At 39.2% G+C, this 7,500-nt stretch overlaps 1 protein-coding gene across 3 annotated transcripts in view; it reads right to left on the bottom strand.

Moving 5' to 3' along the window:
- The window catches only part of LOC309492656 (mitogen-activated protein kinase kinase kinase 11-like), a 10,799-nt gene that overhangs the window by 635 nt on the left and 2,664 nt on the right, over positions 1-7,500 (bottom strand). Inside the window, exons 1-4 of one of the 3 annotated variants that reach the window (XM_082161663.1) lie at positions 5,054-7,500; positions 1,509-3,823; positions 88-356; positions 1-12 (exon numbers count right to left, since the gene is read on the bottom strand). The exon at positions 1-12 is cut by the window's left edge and continues 635 nt beyond it; the exon at positions 5,054-7,500 is cut by the window's right edge and continues 2,664 nt beyond it. The gene's annotated coding sequence lies outside the window, so the exon portion shown is untranslated. The other 2 variants (XM_082161664.1, XM_082161665.1) reach the window with 2 other exon arrangements.

Here is a 7,500-nt window from a genome sequence, read left to right as displayed (position 1 = left end):
TGAACACAGAAACTCTTCACGTTAAACTACTGAACACAGAAGCTCTTCACGTTAAACTACTGAACACAGAAACTCTTCACGTTAAACTACTGAACACAGAAGCTCTTCACGTTAAACTACTGAAAACAGAAAGTCTTCACGTTAAACTACTGAAAACAGAAAGTCTTCACGTTAAACTACTGAACACAGAAACTCTTCACGTTAAACTACTGAACACAGAAACTCTTCACGTTAAACTACTGAACACAGAATCTCTTCACGTTAAACTACTGAACACAGAATCTCTTCACGTTAAACTACTGAACACAGAAGCTCTTCACGTTAAACTACTGAACACAGAAACTCTTCACGTTAAACTACTGAACACAGAAGCTCTTCACGTTAAACTACTGAACACAGAAGCTCTTCACGTTAAACTACTGAACACAGAAGAATCTCTTCACGTTAAACTACTGAACACAGAAGCTCTTCACGTTAAACTACTGAACACAGAAGAATCTCTTCACGTTAAACTACTGAACACAGAAGAATCTCTTCACGTTAAACTACTGAACACAGAAGAATCTCTTCACGTTAAACTACTGAACACAGAAGAATCTCTTCACGTTAAACTACTGAACACAGAAGCTCTTCACGTTAAACTACTGAACACAGAAGAATCTCTTCACTTTAAACTACTGAACATAGAAGAATCTCTTCACGTTAAACTACTGAACACAGAAGAATCTCTTCACGTTAAACTACTGAACACAGAAGAATCTCTTCACGTTAAACTACTGAACACAGAAACTCTTCACGTTAAACTACTGAACACAGAAGCTCTTCACGTTAAACTACTGAACACAGAAGAATCTCTTCACGTTAAACTACTGAACACAGAAGAATCTCTTCACGTTAAACTACTGAACACAGAAGAATCTCTTCACGTTAAACTACTGAACACAGAAGAATCTCTTCACGTTAAACTACTGAACACAGAAGCTCTTCACGTTAAACTACTGAACACAGAAGAATCTCTTCACTTTAAACTACTGAACATAGAAGAATCTCTTCACGTTAAACTACTGAACACAGAAGAATCTCTTCACGTTAAACTACTGAACACAGAAGAATCTCTTCACGTTAAACTACTGAACACAGAAACTCTTCACGTTAAACTACTGAACACAGAAGCTCTTCAAGTTAAACTACTGAACACAGAAGCTCTTCAAGTTAAACTACTGAACACAGAAGCTCTTCAAGTTAAACTACTGAACACAGAAGCTCTTCAAGTTAAACTACTGAACACAGAAGCTCTTCAAGTTAAACTACTGAACACAGAAGAATCTCTTCACGTTAAACTACTGAACACAGAAGAATCTCTTCACGTTAAACTACTGAACACAGAAACTCTTCACGTTAAACTACTGAACACAGAAGCTCTTCACGTTAAACTACTGAACACAGAACTACTGAACACAGAAACTCTTCACGTTAAACTACTGAACACGGAAACTCTTCACGTTAACTAACGTAGTCAAACCGATCAAATGTTGTGATGGACACATTGGTCATCACTGGTCATGTCGTTGCATATCCACTTGCAGGTTTTGTTTATTGGCCTTTTTGTGCTGTTAATCAAATTACTTTTCCTGAGATGGCCTTACAATTTTCTGCTGCTCAGCTCAGAACACTAAAAGCTTTCCTGTAGCTCAAACAGTAGAGCGTTGGTGTTTGCAACGCCATGGTCATGGGTTCAATTCCCAGGGAAAGCAAGAACTGATAAGAATGTAAATGTGTACCTTGAAATGCAATATAAGTCGCTTTGGATAAAAGCGTCTGCCAAATGCATAAAAATGTTTAAAACAATGTTAAATGTTAAAAGGATCTTTCCGCTTGACTCCGGACAATTATAAATTGTGTGAACAACTTGGAGTTTGATGCTGACCTCGCTACATACACCGTTCCCGGAAGAAACTTCGCATTCATCACTGCTCGTCTTCAAATAATATTCCGGTCGTCTGTCCCAACACCCGTGCTTCGGGTAAAACACAGCAGGAAAATCGGCTTATCAACTTTGGAAAACTAAGATCATTGTGTTTTGATCCCGACCTCGGAACCTGCAGACGCGCATCTTCAGAGTTGCGACATGCACTGTTGAACACTCGCTCTTTAACTGATAAATCATCAGTGTTGAATTACAAAAACATTGACACAAACCTGGACATGCTACTTTTGACGGAAACCTGGCAGGTGCCCAATGACCTTTCAACTTGAACCTTTTAACACCACCTGGGTACATCTATTTCTCTCAACCGTGTCTCCATCTTATATAATATTCTTGTTAGTGGCTCTGATTTTCCTTTCTCAGATCACAAACTCATAAACTTCAGTTTTAGTTTTTCAATATCTAAATCACCACTGAAGAAAATGCTCACCTATCGTAAAATCAAGTATGTGAATCCATCGTCTTTCTCTGTTTCAATAAGGGCTTCAACCTTGTCAGAATGTCTACTATCTAACTGTCCGTCAGAAATCTGCTGTATTTACAATAATGCTTTTTCTCAAATACTTGAGAGGCATGCTCCCGTTAAAACTAGACTGGCTCCATCTACTCGTGCCTCACCCTGCTTCACTCCTGAACTACAAACGATGAACACTGAGGGTCGCCGCCTAGAAAGACTATACAGGAAAACTGGACTCATTGTGCACTCTCTGGCCTTTAAAGAACATTTGCTCAACTACCGTACTGCCCTCAATGCTGCAAGATCCTCTCATTTCTCCTCTACCATGAGGAATTCCATGTGAAGGCCCAAATCACTCTTTGCTATGGTTAACAAACTCACTAATCCACCACAGCAAGTTATTTCGGGCTCTGGGGTGCTTGTGAATAGCTTTTCCCAATTCTTTTCAGACAAATTGAAGTCAATCACTGAATCCATCACCAAAGACACCCCTCATTCAAGTGACTCAAATGGTCTTTTTTTAATGTTATCTGATTCAGCCCACTCAACTCTCTCTCTGCTTTAACTCTGACTACTCCTGCTAAGTCTAACTCCACATCATGCCAGCTTGATCCTACACCTGTTCTGCTGAAGATGAGGGTCCTCAAGGTTGCACCCTTCATAATACATATGATAAGCTGTAGTTTGGCTTCCGCCATTGTCCCAGCAGAAGTAAAAATGGCTATGGTGAGCCCCATTCTTAAAAAACAGGCCTTGAACATTTAAACATGGACAATTACAGGCCAATATCTAATTTAACATTCTTAAGCAAAATCCTTGAAAAGCTTGTGGCTTCGCAATCGCGATCATATTTCGATGTTAATGGTGTTTTTGAACCTTTCCAGTCAGGATTTCGGCCATCTCATAGCACTGAAACTGCTCTTCTTCAGGTGGTTAACGACACTCTTTTGTCTGTGGATTCAGGGTTAATAAACATCTTGATGCTTCTCCATCTAAGCGCTGCATTTGACACAGTCTGACATGAAATACTGATCTCTCGGCCTTCTGATATCGGCATCACTGGTTCCGCTCTTTCCTGGCCCATTTCTTACATCAGTGACAGAGACTATATCACCACAGAAGGGTGTTCCTCAAGGTTCAGTTCTTGGCCCACTATTGTTCATCATCTATATCCACTTGGTGACATCATACGCAGACATGGAATTGCTATGCTGATGACATTCAAATTTATCTGACCGCCAGCTCCGATAGGGCATCCCTGCCTGACTCACTCACTGCATGTATCAGGGATATGAAGCATTGAATGTCCCTCAATTTCCTCAAATTAAATAAAAAAACTGAGATATTGGTGATTGGAGTTCATGTTAAGCCTTCATCATCTTTCTGATACAGGGTTCTTGCAGGTTTCAGCAAGTCAAATTTAAGACCTTTTTAAGACATTTTAAGACCATAAAGTTTGAAATGTAAGACCTACCAAAAAAAAAAAAATCAAAGAATTCATTTTATTTCAATGAATTAAGTAATTGAAAAAACATTAATTTAATTTGCAGATAAAACAATCACATTAGTAACCTTCCACACCCAACAACGTGTGTCAGAATCAGAATAAGATATGTAATTTTTTATAGAAAATTGTACTATGCATATTATACTGTAAAGAACACATAATTAGTTGATTTTAGTTGATCATAACTAGAGATGAAATGGCATGAACATTTCATTTCAATGATTATAGTGACAAAAATGACCACGGTTATCACAGAATCCTGTTCAAAAAGTACTAGTACTACCAGCAAATAAATAAAATAAGCATCAATATGCACTTTTTGTTTACATAAACATTAAAATAATACCATTAAAAATGATAGCCAGATTTTAAAAGTGTCTTGCAACATGTTATATACTAACATATACAAGTTCAAATAAAGTTTTGACAAAAAAGTTTTTTTATAAAAAGATAAACCTCACATATTTCAGACTTTAAATCATTTTTTTTATAAAAAGATGAATTACTGACATTTACAATGCACTTTAGCTTATCTTTTATTATTAGTAAAATTCGGTCGGATTTTCCCGTGGCGTCTGTCGTTGCTATGCAACCATGCACTGCGCTCTCCACAATGACAAAGAAGTTTTAGTAGCTAATGGATTTCCACCGGCGAGAAACGCTTGCTGTAGCTCTGCTTCAAGAGTTATTTACGGAGAAGAGAAAAACACCCGTAGTGTTTGGGTGCACCCGCATCCTTCCAGCTGAGTGAGCTTTCAATGTTGTTACGGAAAGGGGCGAAGCTGATTGGTTGGTTCTTGTCACATGACCTGCGGTGTGTTCACGGCATTCTGAAGAGTTGAGATTTTTTTTTATCTCGCAGCGCCTGGAAAAAAACGAGTGTGTCGCTTCAATTATGAGCGCGCGCCTACATTTGAACGAACTTGAGCACGCCAAAGATGCGATATGTGAACGGCCTGTTGGCGAGACCTTTTTTTAGACCTGACTAAATGAAATTTAAGACCACGGATGAAAATGTGGCCGTTTTTAAGACATTTTAAGGCCTTAAATTTAAAGTTCAGAATTTTTGACTTTTTAAGACATTTTAAGACCCCGCGGGAACCCTGCTGATATCGGCATCACTGGTTCTGCTCTTTCCTGGCTCATTACACTACTGAATACAGAATCTCTTCACATTAAACTACTGAATAAAGAATAAATACTTCACATTAATCTAGAGTTGAAATAGTGAATCTCTTCTCATTAAACCTCTGATTAACCTAAGAAACTCTTTACTTCAGAATTCTGCTGAAATAATGTAACTCTTGACCATAAACTACTGATTAAATGCTGAGGAAACTCCAGGCATGGCAGTGACCTGAACCCTCAGCACAGGAACAGAGGGAGGCTGTCTTTAGAAAATGAGTAGGAAGCAAAAAAATGAAGTTAGCTGGGGGAGAAAAAAAATAGAAACAGACGAAAGAAGAAAGAAAAACACAGGATGCTGCGATCTGGAACGACGGAGCTCGAGAGACAAGTCAGGGCAGGTCTGGGACAAAGAGATCGGAAAGAATTAAAAAACAACAGGCAGAGAGAGAGAGAGAGACAGGGAGAGAGAGAAAGATAAGATCGAGAACCACAGCGAGGGAATTGTGCGGCGAGCCGGCATTAAAAAGTTTGTTTTACGCAACTGAGGTGGTTTCCAGCCCAATGGACACGCTCTCGCCTGACTCTGTAGGGAAGTGGAGGATCATGGGATATACGTGGGAGGACAATAACGAAACAGACGTGCAAGAGAGAGGGAAAAAAAGAAAGAATAACTGAGGAAGGAAGACTACAAACACTCATTTTTAAAAGGCACTGAGCAAAGTCTTGGCCAATTGCTGATTAACACACACCAGTGTAACAGTGTTGACTGTTTTAGAAAAGCATAACCACCATGGTAAATGTTTGACTCTTCAGGTTAGCTTAACATGCCATCTAATATGATAATAGATCATTCTGATCATCAGAAAAGTTAAGTTTAAGAATAATACATTTACTAATGTAAATCAGACTTTACTTCTACATTTTCAAAGCTGTTTTAAGGGACTGTGTTGCAGTATCTGTCGATTTCGTCGGTTCATACAAGAGAAATAAACATGGTACAATATAATCAGCAAAACAAACACAAAGTCCAGCTCAGCACTACATGTCTGCGTCCTAATATGATCCTTGACCCGTGCGAGGTCTTCTTATCGAGTTGGCAAAGTGCATGTGTGTGTGTGTGTGTGTCATTTGATATCCAGACCAACAACATTCCCTTCACAAGTGTGTGATACATGCCATGGGAATATCCTCTTCCCCCCGAAACGGGCAATTCTCTCAGAGTCCTGGAGCTCAACCAAACAACCCAAATAAATACGATCTGGGCCCAGACGGAATCATTGGAATTCTTGGATTTAAATAGAGTTGAAATGACTACAGTGCTGCTCCTAGATGAATGCACAATCAGGTTAGACACAATAGCAAACCAAACGCACATGCATTGAGTAGAAGATGTAGAAGTCTGTGAATGATGGGAGTTACGATTCTGAGGAAACCTGAGGAGCTTTTTCCCGGAGTTCTGCGGGCAGAGATTCCATGTGGGCCTGATAATAATCCCACAACACAACAACACCCGCCGCTGAATCCAGGAATGGACCATATTTGAGATTCATTAATAACAGAAATGTAAAGGGAAATGCTCGCCAAGACCTCTGAGGTGGGACCGGGGACGACTATATCCCAGCGCTTTTGCGAGTAAATGCAAATGTTCCCCGAGAAACTTTTTTGAACCAATATGAGATTATATTTCAATGCTTTTGCATTCCCTTGCTAAATATTCTGTGATGGAAATAATAGGATATGGAAGGGGAAACTGCATTCCAATGCCACACAATTGTTTTGCATGTAAATGCAAAGTAGGGACGGGCGATATGGACTTAAAACTAAATCACAATATTCTAGTATTCACTGCGGTAACGATATCACTGACGATATAAATATAGTACCATTGACCACTGTTTTTGGCTACAAGTGATGCATGCGTTCTGGAGAGAAACACAAACACTGATGTACAGTGAAGCGCACCCATCATCAGATAGGCTCCTATAAAATACTAATTACACACAAGAATAAATAAAAAACGGTAAAGATCCAAATACCAGCCCTTGCAGAAATGATGGACAAGTTGCATATATACGCTTCTGTAAAAGTGCAGATCATGTTTAGATAGTGCAACTGTACTGAAACACAATCACACAATAATAGTTTGATTCTGTATTTATACTCTCGGGAAGACTAATTCTCATCGTGAGGAGAATCTTCAACTGGTATATCAAACGATAATATATCCCTATTTCTCAGAGGAATGCACTACTTTTGATGAGCGAATGCAGAAGCATTGAAATATGATTTTCCACGTCCCTTTAGGGGTTCCTCATAACCGGTATTATGAAGGAAACTCTGCTGGAAACTGATGCACTCGGACCACACAGGACTTGACCCAGCGGCAGGCAAACATCATTCACACACCAGATATCATGTGTG

This window comes from Leuciscus leuciscus, assembly GCF_965113295.1.
Source record: "Leuciscus leuciscus genome assembly, chromosome: 2".
Lineage (NCBI taxonomy): Eukaryota > Metazoa > Chordata > Actinopteri > Cypriniformes > Leuciscidae > Leuciscus > Leuciscus leuciscus.
Note: the sequence above shows the minus strand (reverse complement) of the source record. Positions and strands in the feature narration are given on the sequence as shown.